Source organism: Brienomyrus brachyistius, chromosome 10 (genome assembly GCF_023856365.1).
Source record: "Brienomyrus brachyistius isolate T26 chromosome 10, BBRACH_0.4, whole genome shotgun sequence".
Lineage (NCBI taxonomy): Eukaryota > Metazoa > Chordata > Actinopteri > Osteoglossiformes > Mormyridae > Brienomyrus > Brienomyrus brachyistius.
Window position 1 is genome coordinate 25036401 of NC_064542.1, and position 23336 is coordinate 25059736.

The 23336-nt window shown below is 38.2% G+C and overlaps 1 protein-coding gene across 2 annotated transcripts in view; it reads left to right on the forward strand.

Annotated features, from left to right (window-relative positions):
• The first annotated feature begins 14328 nt into the window (after positions 1–14328).
• Positions 14329–23336, forward strand: part of pcdh11 (protocadherin 11) — a 175539-nt gene continuing 166531 nt past the window's right edge. Inside the window, exons 1-2 of one of the 2 annotated variants that reach the window (XM_049029910.1) lie at positions 14329–14458; positions 22069–23053. The gene's annotated coding sequence lies outside the window, so the exon portion shown is untranslated. The remainder of the gene's footprint in view (positions 14459–22068; positions 23054–23336) is intronic. The other variant, XM_049029911.1, reaches the window with a different exon arrangement.

The window sequence follows — 23336 nt, forward strand, 5'->3', positions numbered from 1 at the left end:
AGAGAAGCAATAATAATAATAATAATAATAATAATAATAATAATAAGTTTTAATATAAGTTGTGGTGATAGCTATACAAGAAATTAAATTATACGCATCTTTACCATTAGATTTTAGAGCTAGAATTGGAATTCTCAGTTGTCAGACATTCTCAAATGGTCTGTGTTGTCATCGAGACCATCAGATGACGATGTATTAATGGCCATTTATGTAATTTATACATGCATTTTAAAAATAGCTGAGTATGATTTACTTAACCAATAAAACAATTTTACCAACTCAATTCACTCATCACAACTCCTGTAAGCTTACTATATGTCTGAATATGTGTTTGATATGGTAGTAATTAAGTATTATCTCATTATTATCTCATTTGTTAAAAACTTTATGGTAGCATGATAGTAGAGAACTGTTTTGTTTGTCATGCAAGATCTGTATTTTAATCTGGTATTGCTACTATTTCACAACAAATACTGTATCATGCTTAACTGTATATATTCTTATGCAGCCAATTTTGTTAGGCACAACAGACATTGAAATGTTGAGTGGCATAAATTATAATAATTAATTTAAATGCACCCACTTTAACAGCCCGTAGCTATTACAACTGTACACATACTAGAACTGAGTGCTAATTTCATGAATGCCAAGACCTTTTGAATTCTCTCTCTTGTGTGTGTGTGTGTGTGTGTGTGTGTGTGTGTATGTGTGTGTGTGCATATGTATATATGTCACCCTTCTTCTGTAAAGTGTTAGAGGCAAAGACAAATTCAGGAAAGCATTTAATAAGGCTAAATGTTGCAAGACAAGTCTGCATGATAAGTAAAGTTCATTACATTAAATGCTACAGAAAATTGTCTAAATTCCTATTCATATTATTCCATTCATATAAAACCATGGACAAATTTGGTTAGATGTGGTGGTTCTCAGACTGTGCCGAGTGAGTGTAATATTGTCTATTGGGTATAAGCTCTATCAAGGCTATTACATCTGTGTCTACTAGGTACATATAAAGTGGAATTGCTTTGCAATTTATATGTATATTATTCATTGAAATATAACAGGTGGCTGGTCTTCAAAATGTCACATTTCATCATACAACTTATACATACTGTATATGAAGGAAGGAAGAGAGGAAGGAAGGAAGGAAGGAAGGAGGTTTTGTGCTTAGTGCCATATTCTCACACCATATCTTAGTTCTTCTTGGACTTTGCTTGTTCTTGGCACATTTTCCATACGGTATTTTGATATCCTCCCAAACCATGCAGCAGGAGGATTTGGTGTCTCTAAATTCTGTGAAATCAACATATAACTGAAAAAATGCAAAATACATTTTTTATTGCCTGTTATTCAATTAATGATGAAACATTCTGATAAGCCTTCCAGCTTAACCCATAACATAATGTGCTGGGAGTGTAAACCGTGCCAGGATATCTCAAAATCTGCATCTAAAACTCAATGACCATTGTAGGCCTATGTGAAGGACCAAGTGTCTCGTTTTAGAATGTTACTGGTGTCTAGAAATTCCTGCAAAGATGCTGGCCCTGCCAGTTAAAGTGTTTCTCTGTGGTGTAGAAGCTTACTGGAATTTCACATGCCAGTTTCAATGAGCTTACGCTGCTCGCAGCGCTGAGGCGTGTTTCGAGTTTCCAGTGAAGCACAGGCAGTAGCAGAGCTCTCCCTGGAGCCCCTGTTTACCAACCAAGTCGGATTTGCACACAGACAGACGGCTTCACCTTCCCCCTTGGGGCCTTCATTTCGTCTCGCATCCAGGCCAGCTCAGCTACCGCCAGAATCCGCTCAAGAGCTCCCCTAGAATGATGGGCTTCTATGCAAATCACTGCACCAAAACTCATGGTTAGAAGCCCATTTCATATTCTGACAGCCCAAGAAAAATAGAGGGGAAACACTTCAAACAGAAACCGTTTAATTTTCCGAACGAAATACAGAGAATTTTCTTCATGATTTTTAACTCTCTCTGCTTGTGATTTTAGTTTGGTCATGAACACTGCACTCAATGGCGCAGTAATAATAGTAATAATAATGATAGTAATAATAATAAAAAAATAACCATCATCATTCATTTCTTTGTTTTAACACTTCAACATTACAGGAGTGTGAATTTGAATTGTGTGGCTTTGCAAACAAGCACAAGGCACTTCAATTATATTTCTCATGATTCAAAATGTTCTCATAAAGAGTGACATAATACGAGATAATGGCTAGCAAGGGCATTTATATACTTACGTTTAATTCTGCGTATATGAAGTGGGGTTTCATTAATTCTGATTCAAAGCTAAGTACAATTTTAAACTTTAACTGAGCCTGTAGTGATTCATGAAAAAGAGACACTGGAAAAGGATTCTATATCTACACAACATTCTCTTTTCAAGAGCACATGGTGCATCTTGTAGTAAAGCAACCAAAAAGCCATTGAATTCATTTTGATACAACAACAATTATTATTATTGTCATTAGTAGTAGTAGTAAAATATTTTGGGCCTACTGGAATGTCCCGTATCAAACAAACTATGTGTCATGTACAGTACACTGGGTACAAAGACGATTTGACTAACGAAAGGCACACAGACACAGACTTAAATACACCAAACTAATTAACAGAATTAGAAATGGTTGAAAACGGGGATTCCACACGAGGTAAACGAGGGGGCGTGGCACGATCGGGGCATGACACAATGTGTGTGTGTGTGTGTGTGTGTCTGTGTGTGTGTGTCCCAGTTGCCATGAATTGCTGATATATTCAATGGAATAATAAGGCTGTCTGATACCAGCACGGCAGTAATATGAAATCTCGTCACTCTCAGTGTTCTGCTTTGCTTGATCTGCCATAGAGGCTGGAGCTTCACACAGATCTTGTCTCCTCCATTCCCTCCAGCTGCAACCCTGCCTGGCCATCAGACATGAAATCAATACACAACCGTCTACACTTGACGGATGGTCTCGACACGAGACGGTCTTCTCTGCGTGAAGCAAGAAAAAAAACAAAAAACTTCAGTTGATTGTTGCAATGTATGTATGTATCAAACCATTCATCATTGTATATATTAATATAAATGGATATGTTTCCATCAAATTCTGAACATTTCAGATAGGTTGTAAACTGGACTGCCAGGCTATTGCAGACGTCTTTGGCTGTCAATAAAATACAATGACCCAGAAAGTAGCATTATTATGTCAAAAGCCACAGTGTTGCAAGGTCAAATCTATCCCTGGCCTCATCCTACTATGTTTCCCCATCTCATCATCAAAGTCACACCTCTCTAGTGTAACACTGGCTTCCAGTTGTGTGGGTCTCTGAGTAAACGGTGACATTAAATGTTTGTCCGTCAGTGTCATTTCCAGGGTGTGTCTTACCTAACAGCCAGCGGAACGTAACTGTGGTAACAGGTGCTGATTAGAAAAGAAAGAAAAGCCTGAGATATATGTTTTGGCAAAAAAAAATAAATAAAAATGAAAGTGGAGAGACCAAGATAAACTTTTCCTTCCAACTCCTGATTGATACTCTGGCTGTCCCTGAAAATCCATCATACTATACGTACCGTGTCAGGCTGTCTTTGTAGTACATCTTTATCTCGAGGAGGCTTCTGCTTTCCTTTTATTATTATTGATATTTAATACTATTTTATTATTATTATATGCTAGATGAAAAAATGTAAACAACCGTTTAAACATTCATGTGTGTGATGATGCTGGTATAAACAGATCCACTTTTTAATTGTTATTTTAAAATGTGGTTTTTATAAAGAGTAAAAAAACGAAATAGACTGTAGGCTAGGTGTGTAGTAGGCTGTAGATGGATGGATGGATGATGGATGGATGGACTGCCTACTAAAACAAAAGGATATAAATTGTTCCCGTGATCTTTATTTAAATAGGCATCCCCCACTCCTTAATGGAAATTCGTAATCAAACACATGCAAAGAACCCTATGAGAGGGTCTTTTAAAGCAGTGGAATAATGCGAAGAATAAAGCTGGAGTCTAGATCAAAAGTGACCCCTCCTTTGAGGAACAGACGGGAAGAGGAGGGATTGAGGGGAAGCACATCATCACTCTTTCCCTGCCAATAAAGAACTTCCTGCCATTAGAAATCCTGACTGCCACAAAATCAGAATCAGAGAGACCACAGGTACCAACTTTACACTGATAATTAGACACCAGGGCATCTCAGAGCTTCGCTGTAGTCGCCACTGTCTTTACAATGAGCAACTCCCATAAGATCAGGATGAGTGAGAATCAGTGTCTCCTCTCTGTTGGAATCCAGATGAAGAATGTCAAGCACCTTTAACCTTGAAGAAAAGTCTCTCTTTTTAGACAGCAACAAATCACTCGTGCATCTGTGAAGTGTCTTAATTTAAGTGATTTGCATCACTGACTAAAAATACAAAGAAATTACATACCTGCATATGGTACATCATAGTTACAGTGAAAAACGTAATCTTGGAATACACAAAGCACCAAACTAATGCTCTGAGATATGTCCACACTTAAAATTTAAGGAGAAATCAGTCCATTTTACAAACCTAAAATCCTGCTTCTGTAGACATTTTATGCAGTAAAAGTGCTTAAGTGGGATGTGACGAACATTATGATGGTATACAGTTGTGTGAATGAAATAAACATTCACGAATGCTGAATTTGGGAGATAAATGAGTAAGCACTCAAAAAGGAAATATTGCAGACTCTGCTACATTCCACTTATCCAATACAAATATAATTTCCATGTGATTGAACATTAGCAATATGCTCTGGGAATAAAATTCAATAAACAAATTCCACTGACATGATAAATTTTATAGTGGATATTGTCATATTCATAATTCAATGAAAACATAAACATAGAATAGAGTACTTTATTCATCCCTGTGGGGAAATTGGTTAGTTTTCATGCTTCACCTTGCTTTCCATGAGATACGCAGATGAGCATATAGAGGTGCATGCATGCTTTCGGTCAGCCAACATCCAGAGGGAGGAAGGGCCCTTTTTCAGGGTGCAGCACTGATATAATTACTCTACAAGGCACAGGATTTGAACCCGAGAATGTCCTAATAAAGGCATTGATCCCTGAGCTGAGCAATCCACCTCCAGAAGTATAAACCTTATAATAAATGATAAACGCTTGTTTTATTATAAAATAATGATTTGGGGAAAAAGAACAGCTTTAGGTTTCCTTGAATGTCTTTCTGCCATGTATAAATAAAGAAATACGTAGCCTTTCTTCACCAGACATTCCTTTTCTAGATTATTACAACAGTAGAAAGTAGATATTTGTCATGAGAACAATCTGTCTGAAAGAGATAATAATACCTTCCGTGGCACTCGGTTGATGAAGTTCATCCCCACAGATCATGATATATACAGAATCAAGCCCTTTGCACTGCAAATTGGGGAGACAATGAAAGCCTCAGGCAGGAGTAAATCTTCTCAAAGGTCACGGACGCTACATAGGAAATAAATACATGCCATTGGTTGCAGAGTGAAAGCATTTCTTTAGGTGATGGTTTAATAATGAGACTCGCCACAAGTGGAAAGAAAATGGAAGGAAGCAAAAACATTTCTCAGGCTAACTTCAATTGACAGGCACAATATTGTGTTGGAAAACCTCAATCAAGGTCTGACGACTCGACAGAGTTCCGAAAGGTAACTTTATATAGAAAAATTATATCAGTTTCATAAGATGAATAGAACAACAAAACAACAACAAAATGCTACTACTACTACTAATAATAAAAATTATTATTAATATTATTATTTCAAAGCAGCATATACCTGATTTAATGATTTAATTTTAAATAAAGAAGGCCAAAGTAATAATAATAATAATAATAATAATATTAATAATAAAGGTATGATAGTGTAAGAGTTTTTGCTGAAAAAAAACATTTGGGATTTCATATCCTAAATATGTCTGTGTGTCTGTGTGTGTGTGTCTGTGTGTCTGTGTGTGTCTGTGTGTCTGTGTGTCTGTGTCTGTGTCTGTGTGTCTGTGTCTGTGTGTCTGTGTGTCTGTGTGTGTGTGTCTGTGTGTGTGTGTCTGTGTGCTTGTGTGTCTGTGTGTCTGTGTGTGTGTGTCTGTGTGCTTGTGTGTCTGTGTGTCTGTGTCTGTGTGTGTGTGTGTCTGTGTCTGTGTGTCTGTGTCTGTGTGTCTGTGTATCTGTGTGTCTGTGTGTCTGTCACATATGGTTCCTGCACTAATTAATTAATTCTTCTCATTTGTATACTTTGGATAATAGGAATGACTCTTCTAAGACATGAGATAGGAATACTAAGTATACTAAGTGTGAATAATCATGGCAGCGTGTAATACTGAAGGCAGACACCAGGGGTACGACCAGGGTCTGGGTTCACTTCTGAACTGCAGGTTTGTCTGTGTAATTTGCATGTTTTCTCTGCTCTTGTGGACTTCCTCCTACAGCCCAAAGACCAACTGTTAGGTGAAGTGGCATCACTATAGAATATGGTTGTTTAGTGAGCATATGTACTGTAGTGATCTGGGATTCCATCTGGAGTGGCCTCTGCCTAGACAATTGGTTAAGGGACGTTTAAGGAAGGATAATCCAAGAAAATTATACATTATAATAGAACTATGTTTGAAATATTCCTACGAAAATCTAACAAACTAGATTAAGGATGATTAACGGAGTTATTTCTGATAATTTTCCAAATCCTTTGTATTGTGTAAGTGAGTTTGTATTGTCATGATATTGATTCCAAACATTGCACTTTGGATATATGGTTATATAAAAGCATTTAGGTTAAATTAAACTGAAATGTTTCTTCTTGTAATGCAGAAAAAAATCATTATCATTTTAAGGTCTTAAAGAGTTAATGATTTGTGGCATTATCCATAGAAAACTGCCTAGCTCCATAAAAATAGACGGTATGGAAAGAGAATTACCGCATGGTATTGTGAAAATAGGGAAAATGTAGTTTATTTTTTTAACAATTTAGACCTACATCCGTATGCTAATTGTACAGATTCATTCGATGTTGTTTATGACTTCACTTTCTGCTGCATGTCACTGTGGAAATCTAGTTTGGTATTCAGTCACATTCTGCTTTACCTTATTGATAAATCATATTTGAATAAACGGTAGTCACTTTGCATAGTTCCACAACCAAAAACCTACCTACATTACGTTCAGACACACAAAAGAGGCATTCTTGTTGTTAAAAAATGGAAAAAATATTTGCATAAGCCTTACACCTACAGTAAAGTGCCACCCAAAGGATTTTAAAAATTGCCTAGACATTGTAATCTATCACATAGCAGAATATTACACAATTCATTTGAGAAATAAAATGGCAGGGTTTCTGTAATGAAGCCAATTGTATATCTTGTGACTTGTACACAGTGCTTTAACGTAATACTAAGAAGGGATCTCACCTACCCTTTATTATCACTTAGTAACATCTAAACTCCCACCCACCCCACCCCACCCCCAACACCGCAACCTTTACCATTGCCACTCCCTCCCTCTCACCTAGTTGACAATAGCAGCATAGTAGGGAGGCCACCAGCAAGCCAAATAGCCCAGGGGCCTCTAACCACAATGTTAATGTGCCTCTATCACAATATAAAGGAGATGAGAAGAATACAAACCAGCATCTAATATGTTAACAACTTTAAGACCAAAGGGACAGGTTTTGCAATTGAAGTATTCAGTGCTTACAGTAAGATCGCAGAAACTCACAGATAACGCAAAAGCCAAAAGCACTACTTAATATCATTGAAACACAAAATATTAGTGAGAAATAATATTTGTTAATGTAAATTATACTATAACTATATCTTTAATATTAATAAAGCCTTGGCTTGGGTACGACACGCATCTTTGTCACCGTGGAATCTTGCGGGTCTTGCAATAAGTTTTAGACTCATTAATTCATTAATAAAGTCATTAATTAAGTCATTAATTCTGCCATTTTTAGAAATGGCTCTAAGTTGTAGTGGACTCAGTGCATACAGTAGTAATTTTGTACATACATGAGCATGATGTAGATGGTTTGTAGGCTACATAATATAAAAAGGTCTAGATTGGAAATCAAAAAGTAATTTGACGTGTGAAGTGTACTGTACGGTTTGTGTAGAAAAAGTGGCCTTTCACGTTATCATTCAGGTCAGCAGACTGTTATTTATCTGTTCAGGTCAGGGATTCCCAAGGATCACGTGCAAATTCTCACATTTCGTCACAATAACTACAACTGCAAAAGCAAAACAGTAAGAACAGGACTAAAAGTCAATCAAGAAAATAAAGACACTTATAAAATAGCGCGTGTATGGAAAGTGTGTTAAACGTTGCTTGTCAATGAACTTTGTATATATCGTGTGGATACTTCTTGGGTAGTGATAGATAAATGGTGGTATTTTGTTAATTGTGTATGGCATGGGTGAGCATGCTATATAAACCCATATGTGAGAAGCAGCACCCCATTCTGTTATACCACATATGCTTCATATAAGCCGACACATGGGCGATTTGGATGAATGAAAGATGTATGGCATATACTGTACTTCTTAATAGCGGAGATTATTTTATACTTGTCACCTGTCTTTTATAAACCCAGGGCTTTACTTTTTGCTGATTTGCCATGGTAGACTGGTCATTTTGTGCTTTCATGTGTGTTTTCATAACAGCTGCTGAAATTGTTACCTAGGATACTGCTGGTTTTAAAATACTTTAAAGACAAGCTCTATTTAATAATCAGTTGTACTGTAACTGTAAAGTGGAAGACTAGCAACCTCTCTATCTTCAGTGTTTTACCTATACAGGCACCTTGGGACCGCAGTAAGTGTATATTTTTTCACACGTTTTCAATGTGTGAAAATTCTTGAAATACAGTCGCGTGTTGTGTGATACATTAAAAAAATACATTAAAAAGCGTGTACAATATCTTTTCTTCTATATGGTTATGGGCAGGTGTGCTTACATGTAACAAGTTTGCAAAATGTCTGTCAATATCTTTATGTATATTAATTAATGGCTCTTCTTTACGTCTTTCCTCATAAGTTGAAGCTGTGCAGTTTTTTTTTCTTCCTTTTTTTGATCATGGAATATTCACATTTTATTGTTTTTAATGGTACCTGGTGTATAAATCCTGCAGATTGTTATGTAAGAGAACACCTGCAACTAAACAGCTTTTGTAGAATATCACAGAGCGTGTTGTCTGTGGGGTGGCACGGTGACTCACAACTCCAGGGTAGTAGGTTTGAATCCTGTCCCCACTGCATGTCTTTAGATTTGGAATGATTGCCTCTCGCACTTCTAAAGCATACACTGTCCCTGTGGTATGGTATGTCTAGATTCCCCGTAGTGTGTTATTGTGTATGTAAGTGTTTATATAACCTGCATTGAGGGTTCTCCCCTGCATAGTGGCCTGTACTTCCGATTGAGGCTCCAGGCCGAAATCACAACCCTGTACTGGATAAGATAGATAAGTTGTGAGATGGATGGATGGATGGATGGATGGATGGATGGATGGATGCATGCATGGATGGATGGTGAAATTTGGTATCGTTATACACCAGTAGCAACAAACAAATTTGCTGCTATTGTTTTATTCTGTCTGAAAGCCGTCCCTTATTATGACAATTAAAGGACAGATAGATCAGGACCATCATCTTTAATGGTCTGTGAATAGCTGTACTTGGTTTATTGGATTCTAGTGTAACGAAACCTCTGGAAACTGAAGTTACTGTATCTTCCCCCTTGAGAAGATATTCTACTTAGTAGCTCAAAGTAGTCCAAAGAAGTGACAGCAAGGGCATGTCTGCTGCAGAATCATTTTTACCCCCTACTTTGCCTTTTAAGCTGAAACTTGAGGAATTGTTTGAACATGCTTGTATCTCATATCTCACTTTTAATAAAGCATCGAGGGAGACTTCGGCAGCCATGGAGATATATGAGTGAGTGAGTGAGTGAGCGAGGGCCGAAAGTTGCATCAGCATCTTTCAGGGAACCAGAGAAGATTCCACTTTCCACTTTGTACATGCACACTTTTCGCACACATGCATGGACACGCACACGCACACGCACACGCACACACACGCACACACACACGCACAAAACTTTTGACATTTTTAGTTTCTTTATTGCGGTCACAGAGTTTCTCCTTGTGGGCACTTAAAAAATGGTTATGTATATATTTGGTCCCCACAATGTAATATATAGGCCTACATAACCACCACCCCCCTGCCACACACACACACACACACACACACACACACACACAATATCTGTTTTAAAATAGCATTGGTCATTCCCGGCATCTTGGGTGTGACCCTATAAATAAAAGCTTCCTGTTTAAGCTTCTCTCTACATGCTTTCTTACTTCTTTTATACTATTAACTAAATGTGAACAGCATACAATGGTATGGTCATCTTGTCGCCTATGGTTTGCTAAGTCAGTAGCTCCTCAGAAGATGGATGCTCCATCACTTAGCCCTGGGCTCCTAGCCTAATGTCACTGCTGCTGTGTGAGTCTGCGTGTTGGGATGTCAGGTGGAACGAGCTCCATATCCCTGGCCGAAAAAATATTATCACTCATCTGACTTTCAGATTCTTCCAACAGTCCAAAAAACATGGAGACAGATGGAATCGCGTGTCTGAATTACCCGAAGAGCGCGATTCGATGCCAGTCTCTGCCTTTTGACGGACAGGCATTGCTTTCACAGCGTCTCCATTATGTGCCCTGTGCTTCCTTTGACAGCAACCCGGGGTCAGCATGACCCGGTATTGGTGTGATCGATGGATGGATGGATGTGTGTCTACTCACATATATCAGGAGCAGAACCAAAGACCTGCTTCCACAACAAATACCATGAATAGCAAGAATTTCTCTGATGAGATCAGGGGAATCTATGTTACATTATCACATAAATATTTAATACTTACACCAGGCTGTGCAAAATATATAAATAAAGGACTGGTTAACATGCATATCGGTATGACAGGAAAATATCGAAGTTACAGTTTACAAGGTCACATATCACATTAAAATATGTCTAACATGTTAGATATAACTGATAACAGATGGCCAGTAACAGCATTTTTTTTTTAAACTCATATCCGAGGGTCACTTTGTGTTTTTCCTCAGATATTGCTGACCAATTCATTTTCTAGAGCTGCTTTTCCAGTGCAGAGTCATGGCGAGCTTGGAGTCTGTACCAGGACAAGGCAGGTTACCCCATGGAGAGAGCATCAGCCCTTCAAAGGGCACATGATCTCTGACATAAGTGGACACCATAGAAAATGTAGACACTTAATGTTTTGACCAGGGGTTAAAATCTGAGTACGCAAAGGAAACCCAGATAAACAAACTGTGCACGGATCTGAGGCAGGAATCAAATCAATACCCCAGAGAGATCTTAATGTATGCACATTTTTATTCATTCATATATATGACTGAATAAAAATGTGCATAAATTCAGATCTCTTAAAAATAAAGGGTAAACCTTAAAGTTTGATACAAACGATATAAATGTCAGCCCCAAAATATGCTGTGAGTCTAAAAGTTTTAAAAGATTTAGTACAATATCATTTGGTTTTTAAACCTAGAAATCAAAAACAAGAAGCCTAGCCTAGTCTGATGATCTTGGGACTCATTTGGTGTCTAAAGATCGAAGATGTATTCTGGGGTGAAGCTATGTTTTGTATTTAATGGTCCAAGCATCATAGCTGCTCGATCCCTATGGTTTTTGCATTAGTATTTGTGAATTTGTAAACATATTCATAATGCATTATAATGCATTTTAAAGCTATAAGTATTTATAAAGAAGCATAAGACATTATAGCCATGTTTATTATGCAGTATGACTGGCTTATGATGCTCTCATCTATAATGAGCTACATAAACCTTTATAATGCAGTACAAAGCATCCGTAACGCTTATACTGACCATTATAATGCATTTTAAAGGTATCTTTATAAAAATATAACCTTAAATAAAGTGCCACTAAAGCTTCTACTAGAACTGTAAGAGGTGGAAGTAGCATTGAAACATGCAGCTTGTAACTTTAGACAATGATGCAACACAGTCAACCAACAGATTTTCTTTTGTTTGAGTGATATTAGTAACATATGTTTGAACGGGGCTACCCACGCTAAAAACTCCAAAACTGCTCCATAACAATCCTTTCAAGCAAGCTAAAAATAAATGTAACATTCATTCATTCATTCATTCATTCATTCTATTGTGTAGATTTCTAAAGAACACAAAGTAAAAGTTAAGAATGAAATGATATCTATATCACACTCTTACGTTACACCTCCAGGGAAGTGGAACTCTGTGTCTGTGAAGTATGCAAGTATGCAAGTCTGCAAGTCTGCAACTACACACTGCAGGCTACAGACATGGCTAATCGGCATCCAAGAATCACCCGCAGTGCCTGGTCCTGTGTTTTTCTGTACATATCCTGCAATGGACTAGCACCTTACCGGGGGTGTACCTCTGCTGTTTGGCTTGGATTCCAGGCCCTTTCATAACCCTGACCAGGACAAGTGGCTAAACTAAATACTGTCCTTTGAAGCAAAATATGAACTTCAGTATTACCATAAACAACTGTCATGCCTTTCTTTAGCATCGAGTCAAAATTTAATATGCAGCTAGAAGACAAAGGCACGTTTTCTTATCCGACAGTAACCGGGTCATATCACACGCCATGTGGGAGGGGGCAGTTGAAAATTCTAAGCACATACTTCTCTACTTCAGTCAGAGTGTAAAGGACATATTCATAATAATAGTTCTGCCACAACTGGACAAGAGGCTATTGCTCCCTTGATATGAGTGCCCAGTAACAGCTGTCAGTCAGCTGTTAAAATAGGCTTTAGCGAAGTGCTTTATTAAACTGTATAAGAAATTGCTCTGTCCAAATGGTACTGATTATTTCTTAGCACTTGAATTGCCATTGAATTAATACAGGTGCAGTAATACATGCATATTTAGGCTATAAAGAGGTTAATGAGTGCATAATGGAATGAGGTGATCACACATAATGGAATAATAGTATTTACTTGCCAACAGTAAGCTAATTGGGACACTTTAAAGTGATTACTATTTATTGCATAATAAAACCCATTTAGAGCAGAGAAAACAAAATATCTTGGTTTCATTTTAATTTCAAATTTGCCATTTTCTTCTTCTTATTATTATTATTAATAATAATAATAATAGTAGTAATAATAATAATAATAATAATAAAGTAGTTTTTTTTCCTCTAGAAAAAGCATGTCTCTCATACAGATTTCTAATTCATGAAGGAACTGAAAAAGTAGATGATAGCCACTGTCATCTGATTTAAATCCAACAAATGACATGTTAGTTACTTCTTGTTAAATAACACCAAGCACCTTGGTCTAATGTTAATGGAGGAGGCTTGATGTACCATTTATTACCTTAAAAATTCGTAAGGTAAATATGGAGACGTGCTAATATAAGTTAGTATCACTTCAAACCGCAGTCTCGATCTTGCTCAAGTGCTCATCGCTACAAAATCATTATGCGCACTTCAAAACCTACATCATTTCTGAAGAAAACATCTCGTGGGACAAAACTGGGTTGAAGCATTTTCTCCTTTGCATTGATCTGCATTGTCTTCAAAAGTAAAATCAGCAATTTACAGTCCTTGGCTTCAATTTTATTCATCAAACATGTTCAACTCTGGCTGATGCAAGGCTAAGAAAACGCAACATAACATGACATGATCTTAAAGAAATTCAGCAGTAAAATCTTTTTTAGAGCAGTCTAAGATGAGGTCCCCTTATTAGAGCTGTTTTCATCCTTAAAAATGTTGAATAAATAGGAAAATTAGCGAATAAACAAATTGATAAAATATCTTCTTTGTGACTGAATATGTTGCAAAAAATATTTTGTATGTGTGCACATAACAATGATTTTAAAAGCATCTCCACAATTTGAGCTAATCACAGCGGCACTGTAGGTGAGCATTTGCTAATCATTCTGTAAAAAAAAATGGCATCTTCCTTTAGCAAGTCATCAGATAGAACTAAACAATTGATTTTCTTGGGAATATTTCCAAAGACGGGAATCCTAATCTGGCGTTGTGAGAAATGCTAAGCCCCTTAAAACATGCTTATTATCTGAAGATCCAGGAATAAAGGAGAGAAGGAATACATATAAAGAATTATAACTAATATGCGATGAGGGACTGGTAATACTGGTAAGCATGATGCCGGCTGCTCGTTCCAGGTTGTTGAGATGGAATATGAGGGATGCAGCAGATGGCCTTGGTCCCATGCAGATCCCTGATGGCACAGCATAACAGCATTCCTGCCGAGAAGCCAAAACCACTGACACCCGCGCAAGTCGCCATTGCAAACCATCTCTCCTGACCTTCTGAAGAGTTTTCATTTAGATTGATATCTTAACCACATAAACACTTGACTGGAGATCAGTGCTGCGACCTTCACATATCTCAAGGTAAGATGCATTAACATACTGATCATATGGGCCATATTTATGGATATGACAAGACGATATGAAATGATTTCTTTTTCGGTGGGAGAACAATGTGAAAACTGCTGTAAAATGAAATGTTTGTTTTTTTAAAAAAATGTTTGGGTGGGAAAATCATCAGTGGAGTTTTTTAAAAAATTGAAAACTGAAAGCTTGAATTATTAGCTTTAGAACTGCCCATGCTACTGAAAGCATTTGATTTTAAACACTTGCTAAAAAGATGACGTAGCTCTTCATTTTGGAGATCATTAAGATGAGGTCACAGGCATGCATGTTAGGAACAGATCAAACACAACCATTCCTAATGTAAAAAAAGCAAAACAAAAACAACTGAGCTGCAGTTACCCTGTGAAACACGACTGACTTTAATAAATATTAAGTAGCAGGAAAAGAGCTATATCTGTGGGCAGAGTAAAAGGGTTGCATGACGATTTGTCTCCTGCTAGCTAAATCTCGAGGCATGTTTGCTTTGCTGACGTGTGAGTGGTACTGAAAAATAGCACTAAACGTTCAAGGCGATTAGCCCGTTCTCTGAATCACTTATGTCCCATCTAGTTACATACTCTGTGCTCTGAGAAAAATTTGTTGGCCTCAAGCACAGTATGATTAAAGATGAACTCCAAAAACGTAATTTTAGCTTGAAAGATTTCACAAAATTTGTAAAAAGGGAAACATATTTCTCTTCCGTGAAACGCATATATTTTGTGTAGTAATTCTCTTATATATAATTATTTTTACTTTTTATCTGTTTTTGGACTAGTTCTTGTTTTGGACTGAGTACCTTAATATAAAATAAGATCTAAACCCTGAACAAATTTTTTTCTTTAAAAATTTCAGTTTATTAGTCTGCAAATATGTGAATTCTGCACCCTAAATAGACTGCAACTATTTCTCTTTCAGAATTATTTACATATGGTTCTCATAATGATATCAAATAATTTTATACAAATGTTTACATATTATTTTTTTTTAATAATAAAAAAAATCCATCCATCCATCTTCCAACTTCTCTTCCAGTACAGCATCATCCTAGCTAGAAGATGGCACTGGTAGTAAAGTCTATCCTGTTAGTAGACTTTAAGTAGAATAGGGACGGAGGTAGGTTTGTATGCGGCCCTGTCCTTTGTAGGGCACACACATGTACACACAACATGAGGAGAACATGCCAGTTCCACATGCATGGGAAGTAGGGACAGGATTTAAGCCCGTGGCACTTGACAATTAAATTCTACAAGATAATTAATGCAAAAAGCATGTATTGACCATTAAGAAAGAAGGACTTTTGCAGGTTTTGGTGTTATTATAAAGTTGATAGCTACAATAAATGCAGCAAATTAATTAGCAGATATGGAATTTAAGCTTTAAGATCAGCAGATGGTCATAGCGTTATAGTAAATACTAGGGGTGAGCTGACTATTCAGTTGAATCGAGGATTAAAGGTACATTGCTCTTGGATTTTTCAAATGTATTTTTCTGGCACTTTTATTACTACAAAAACAACGCCATTCACTCCCAATATATGACAGCGAAACCGGACGTTTCTATGACCGGTATCTTCAAACTTAGGCAACTCCCAACAGAACAACCTAGAGAACCTTTTTTTCAGTTTTGGGGTGAACTGGCCCTTTAATACTGAAACTGAAATATCAGATCCTTCGACTGGAATGTTTCATTTTGAGAAGAATATTATTAACGAAAGCGTGGCTACTACTGGACAGGGTTACCGTTAAGGAGGGAGAACGGGGGAGACTTTCAGGGGCTAAACGCTGGTGACTGAGTAAATGGAACGATCCACCCACTAGCACCCCTCTATGGATGGCAAATTCTGTAGTTAATTTCCTCACCCCCCTGCTTGGCGAATTTTACCATCAGGGTTGAACTTGAGAAGAAAATCAGTGGCATCAGCCATACCTATAGAACGTAATGTGGGCTTTCTGACGCCAGGTCGCTCACACAGAATCCTTCTGCCGTCCCGTAGCCAGAAATACATTTCATGAGGGGTCTACAAACCATACCAATAGGTCCCCATCCACAGATTATTTTACCACTCGCCTGCCATTAAATATTTTCTACTTGGCTGACACTAATCATCCATGTGCATGAGCAGGGGAAAGTTTTCCAGACATCCTCAAGCAATCTTCCAGTGTTTGACCTGCATTACATGTGTAAACTCTGTTCTCGTTTACTTTGCCTAGATGCATGTTTAGCTGAGCGCTAGCAGTGGTGGTGAGGGGGGGGAGGGGTGGTCATGATATATTTTGCTCAGCTAATTCTGTCGGCAGTATTACCACGATGCAGCCCAAACCTAGATGCACGTTTAACTGTTTAGCTGACATTGTATGCAACAAAAATTATATAAATTATGCTTCTTATTTAGGTACATGAATGATATATGATATACATGGTACCTTTCGTCACATTTATATATGGTAACATATGGATTTTATATGTATTCTTTGTACAACATGCTAAACTTCAACCTAAAACAAAAAAGAGGCATAACACATCCAGGGATAATTTCCTTTGTTGAACTGATACAGATACAGTCCTTTACTCACCCACTCTGAGTAAATATGGAGCATGGAGAAAGAAACTGAGACTATGTGACGTATTAAACATCACATAAAGATCGTTGCCAGAGGTGACGAGGTATCAATGAAAGTGGAGAGAATGTCCTTATAGACAGAGAAATAGTTGAAAAGACTATAAGCAGCTTCTCTGTCATGTATTACATGGCAGAGAATGGAAAAGGAATTTTTTCATAAATTTGCAGCAAAATAAGTTAAAATACAATTTGTTGACAAGAGGCCTGGGGAAAATAAGACATATCGGCATATTTAACTTATAAAATCATCCTGCACATGCACCAGCACACTGTACCTCCAAAACTTTCAGAGTACTCAGAAATATTATCGCACTTAACTTGCTATTAAGGTATTACTGCCATCATTTCCTCGGTAAAGTCATCTACAGTCAATGCAAACTGCACTTTTTTAGTCTTTTATAATTTTTACTATTTTTTTATTTTTTAATTACAAGATTATTTCAACTTGATTTCAATGTCGTCTATATAACAGAATACTCTGCTCATGTGGGAAATCATAAGTATGGTTGTTAATTTATAGAACATATGGGGATCAGGCTCACATTGCAAGTTGTTCCCTGTGGACTATTCACATCATTGCAAACCTACCTATGCTTGGTAACCCAACAGAAGGGGAGCTGTTCTGGTTATGTGTCCTTTAGTGTTAATATACCAACGTTTACTATAGCTCAGATGTAAAACTAGCGAGTTGATGCACAGCTTCTGCATAACATAGGTCAATAGGGTGGTGCTAGAAGAGCAGCCACTTGGTGGGGTGGGTGTGGTTGGTGTGGTTGGTGGGCTTGGTGGGCTTGTTTCTATGGCTAGGAGACTAGCTTTCCAGTTTCAACACAGACTGACACAGTGCTAATTTAAATGAATTTGGTGGTAACTTTACTTGTTAATGCAAACACCCTGAATACGTACTGAATACATACAGCACCAGGGGTGTGAGAGGGGCAGGGATGCCCTGGCAGATTCAGGGGGCCCAGCACTCGACAGGGACCCATGCATAAAATGGGGCCGGGGGGGGGAGCAAGGTGACATTATGTCAGTCGGTCTTGAATTTATATGTACGGCTCTGTTCAGAACACAGACAGAGAGCAAACGGTTTGGCTGTACAACCAGGGCAGCCGAGGTGCCTAAGTGACTGTATATTTGGCACCGCTGGTGTCAGATATGGTGGTTCCAGAATTTCATAAACAGCCATCTTTCTGCATTTTCACACATTACAGGGTCTGAGTTGTATAAAGTGTGTGTGTGTGTGTGTGTGTGTGTGTGTCCATTCATTCAGTGGCAGTTTTGTGTGGGAAAAAAAAACCAGTCAGAGGGAAATGTCCAGACTCATTAAAGTTAACTAATGCAAAAATAACACTTCAGTACCACAGTGCCGCTGCAGTTTCTGAATGCAGTGCCACTGTTTACCCTCCAAGCCGTTCTGAGGCAAAAGTGGGTCGTACCCCTTACTAGTCAGGTATACCTAATAAAACGGCCACCGAATGAGTAAATTTTACGGTAAGAGTTAATGTCAAAGTTTTTCTACATCTACTCTAGCAGAAAGCATTATTGACACTCCCATGGCTTCTTCTCCTTTAAATTTGTCTAGCAAATTGTTTTTTTTTTTTTAACTTATATAACATGTCCAAGTAAAAACTAAAATACAGTGTGACAAATGGTAGCTAAGGAGGGAGTGGCATGGTTAAGAGGACCACATGTTTAGAAAGGCGCTGAACTGAAATCACTAAAAGTGAAGAGGACTCTTTTTTACGAAAATTCCGGATGTACCAAAGGAGGGGGATCTATTAAAAGAGCAGCATGTGGTGCAGTTGTTGAAGATGTGGTCTCATAACTTCAAGGTTGCTGATTCAACTCACAGGGGTCTCTAAGCTCCTTTTTAACCTGAATCACACATACATAGGTAAGCGTGAGTCTCTCTGGATAAATGCACGAGCTAAGCGACTAAACAGATGTCAGCACCAAGTGGGGAGGCCCAAGGGAAATTCTAAGAAAAATACATTCAAAAAAACTCCGCCTGGCCATATTAATTCTACACAGAGTGGGGCTTCCTTTACAGTCTCCATGGCTGCTGTGAGAATAAAAGAATAATAAGATTTATTAAAACATATATTAATTAAAATGTGGAAGCACTTTCACGCTCGATATTAAGACTTTTTTTTTCTGAATGCAAAATATTCTGGGATACCAGTAATGTTTGCAGCTAAGATACTGTAAAATAGAAATGTAAGTAAATATATAAGAATTTAAAGTGCATGTACAGAAAAACAACAACAACAACAATAATAATAATAATAATAATAATAATAATAATAATAATAATCTGTTGTCCTGGAATGGCATGGTGAAGCCAAGGACACACTCAACATGGTCGCCTCACACCTCCTCGCGCCTCCATTCCAGCTCTGTGTGTGTGGAGGTTGACATTCTCTCTATAGTGTCATGGAGCTTATTCTGGCTTCACTGGTTTTCCTCCACAGTCACAAACATGCTAAGGGTATTTGGACAAACCAAATTGTCTGTAGGTGTGAATGAGTGTGTGCTCTGCTATGGGCTGGTGCCCGAATCCTGGCTGTTCCCTGCCTTGCGCCCACTGTTTCTGGCATAGGCTGTGGACCCTGTATAGCAGGGATGCCCAACCTTCTGATGACCACAAACTGATTTATGTTGTGCAGAAACCTGGGGGGAGGATATCAGATCGAATGGCAGGGAAGATTTAGTAAGTTAGCTATTACCAATTTTCTTTTTTTCAGATGCGATCAAAACGAGCAGCAAATGTTACAGAATAATAATTGAATAATTGGTTGGATGGATGAATGGATGGATGGATGAAACTATGCATCCAACTTGTTGAATACTTACAGTAGTTACCGTCACCTATCCTCTGACAGTCATTGCCGAAAATAAAATTAACATTGCGCACCAAGATACTGAGAATACTTGGCACAATTCCTCAAACTGGGCCGGGTCAGTTGGAGAGCAGCAATGAAGAGAAATATTTGTAATGGGGCACTCAAGGGCCACTCAGCCACTCCAGTGTTGCCCCAAATCACATTCCTGCTAACAGACAAACTTCTGCCCAAATTTTATCCTTGTACTGAAACTTGCAGGTTTTTACTTGGGACTGCTGTGTAATGTACACCATTTCTCTTTCTATCAATCCTGACAGGACTTGCAGTTCACTGTATGTGACATGAATCCCGTAACAACATGCTAGCATATTTTACAGTGTGGGTGGTGGTAGTGGGATGGTGTGCAGTGCTTGATTTAAACGATATATACCTCTTTGCATCCAAGGTAAGAAGTGCACGTAAGACATTCTCGCACGTAAGATTCTCTTTAGTAAATATAAACTGTTTTCAGCCAGGGCTTCTTCAGTACAACTCACTCATAAAGCCCATTTTCGTGAGGGACTTGATGAATATTGGCCCCTGTTACAGCCGTTAACTTTTGAAGCCTTTTTAATGCTACAGTTTGGCTTGCAGTATCTTCTCTGACATGTCCCCTGCTTTACCAGCCAAAATAGGGTAGCCTGATCTTGGCTGCAGATTCATACATTTTCCACTTCTGTACAATGAATTGCACTGAACTCCAAAAGCGTTTTCAGTTCCTTAGAAATGGGTTTGTAGCCTTTTCCAAAGGTACGCTTCTCTCCAATCATCACCCTGAATTGTCTTGAATTGCTGTTCATATTTACATTTAAAAAAATAAACAGGATATCCACTAATTTCTTATGTTTGTGGAGTAAATCAACAAACGGTGTCATTTTTAAACTTGGAGGAAAAATAAATGTATATCTACACACACACACACACACGCAGTCCCAGTCAAAAATTTGGACACACATTCTCATAGAAAGGTTAATTTGTACTATTCTTTACATTTTAGAATAATCACACATAAAAAAGATCAAAACTAGAATATTTAATATATGGAATTATGCACTGAACAAAACGGTACTATACGAAAAAATAATTTGGTTGGTTGGTTGGTTGGGGGGGGGGGGTCGAGGTCTGTGTGTTGGAACTCAAAAGGTTGCCAGTTCAAATCCCTGAGTCAGCAGAGTGATCCCACCCCTGAGCAAGGCCCTTAACCCCGACTGCTCCCCGGATTGGCTGATCCTACTGTCTCCTCTATGCCAGTTTCATTGGGTGGCCTCCTGGGAGGCTTTTCCAGCTGGAAGGTCCCACATATATGCTGAGCTCTCATTGGCCACTTTTCCTTCACTCGCTGGACAAACTCCTCCAAAACCATCTCTGCTGTGTTAAGGTCAGGTGGCCAGGTCATGTGATATGACACTATTACTCCTATATATGTGTCTGTATGTGTGTTTATGTGTGTGTGTGTGTGTGTGTGTGTATTTCCCATCCAGGGGGCAAAAAAAACATTACAATATGCCCTGCAATGCATTGGCTCCCCACCCTGAGTTATTCTCTGCCTTGAATAAGCCCCTGAATAGGCTCCGGACCCCTGCAACCGGAATAGAACAAGCGAGTACAGAAAATGGATGAGTATATGGATGGACAAATGGGTGGATGAAACATATAAACATATATTTTGCATTGATAAGATGCATTTGGCATTTGTATTTTGTGAATTAATGGGGGAAAAGGATCATTGCAAAAAATGTATCAAAAGAGATGGGGTCTGAGTACTTTTTCCAGGGAGCATGTATTTCAGCAAGCTATACGCATTACCAAGTTTCAAAGCATGCAAATAAAATAAATTATATGCTTTAAATTATACTAATAGACTAATTATATACAAGGTGGAGCTTCCTAAAGCCTAAACTCCTTGTTAATTCATTTCTGCTGGTCTCATTTTTGCACATTAGCAAATAACTTAAATCTCTGTCCTGATCACTTAATTGAATGGATCGACATACATTCTAAATAGTATTAATAAAATGGTACTCGAAATTCATTATAACTTTGCTTTATATTGTGTGTCAGTAAACTTTTCTCCTTTTTTCAAGGGAAGCTAAAATAATAATAAAAAAAAAATCTATGAAGAAGGAGGAACTTGCTGCTATGGATGGCATGTAAGAAACCCCAGATATAATCTGAAGTTCTGAAGTTCAGAGGATATTGTTATGTCTGCATTTGTGTTGGGCTGATGACTAAGAGGTACACTATCAAAATCCTAGTATGAAGAATCAACTGGCTGATAGACCTCCATCAAGTTTGGTATGAAAGCAGATGAAACGAGATGGTGGCAGTTGGAAAGTGGAGGTACTAGCGGTCGTTATGTTCCTTTTCTCCAACTGATTTTCAAGCTTCGCACCTGCTGTTGCTGTGAATCCTACACGGACTCCACCTTGAACTCGCAGCTTCAGCAGCCAATGGGTGCTAGGCAAAGACAACTAGAGCTGACGAGGGAGGACGCTCTACCATCCATATCATTATGGGAGTATTGCTGGAAGACAATCCCTAAGGGTGGGGACCTGAGGCTTAAAGTTTTAGACCTTGGGGAGAATATTGTCTACAAACACATGATGTGTTCAAGCTAAGGTATGGAATGGGAAGCTAGAAGAGAAGGATGCAGCAGAAAATCGCCACCCTCACTAGTTTGGCTCCAGCCAGATCTACTACGGAGAAGCAATGACAACAACTGCAAAAAATACAGGGCAAGAAAAGTTGTGCAGAGCATGTCCCTGTGACCCCCACCTCCCCATCCTCAAAGCCATACCAGCAGATACGTAGCTTCAGTCCTACAAAGGGTGCTAATCCCATGGATCTAACCAAACATTTACTTGGAATTCAACTCCATCTGTGGTGTATCTTCAAAATATCTTGGAATACTAAGACAATGCACTTAGACAGAAGATAGAGAGATGTTGAAGAGACCCAAGGACACCTGCCCAGAAAAAGAAAAACCACGTCTGCCCTGAGAATGGAGCTTGAGTGTGTCTACTCTACAAAGCCAAGACCAAACCCGTGACTCTCGGTTCCATGGAGCAGGTGATGTTATATCCATGCCTTAATATCTAAACACAATCACTAGATACCAGAAAAAAAAGATGGATGGGACATTGTTATTGCTTCATTGAGAGGTTCTTTATTTGCTAACAATCAAAGAAGAGAACAAAGTTCACCAGAGATTGTAAATTTCAGTTAAATAAAACAATGTGTAGGTGCTGCTATGGATTGGGCATGTTGCAAGAATCTGACACAGGGTCATTAAATCCATGTGGATAAATAAGGAGATAATTGTTTGTAAATATAATATTCATCATAATCCCTC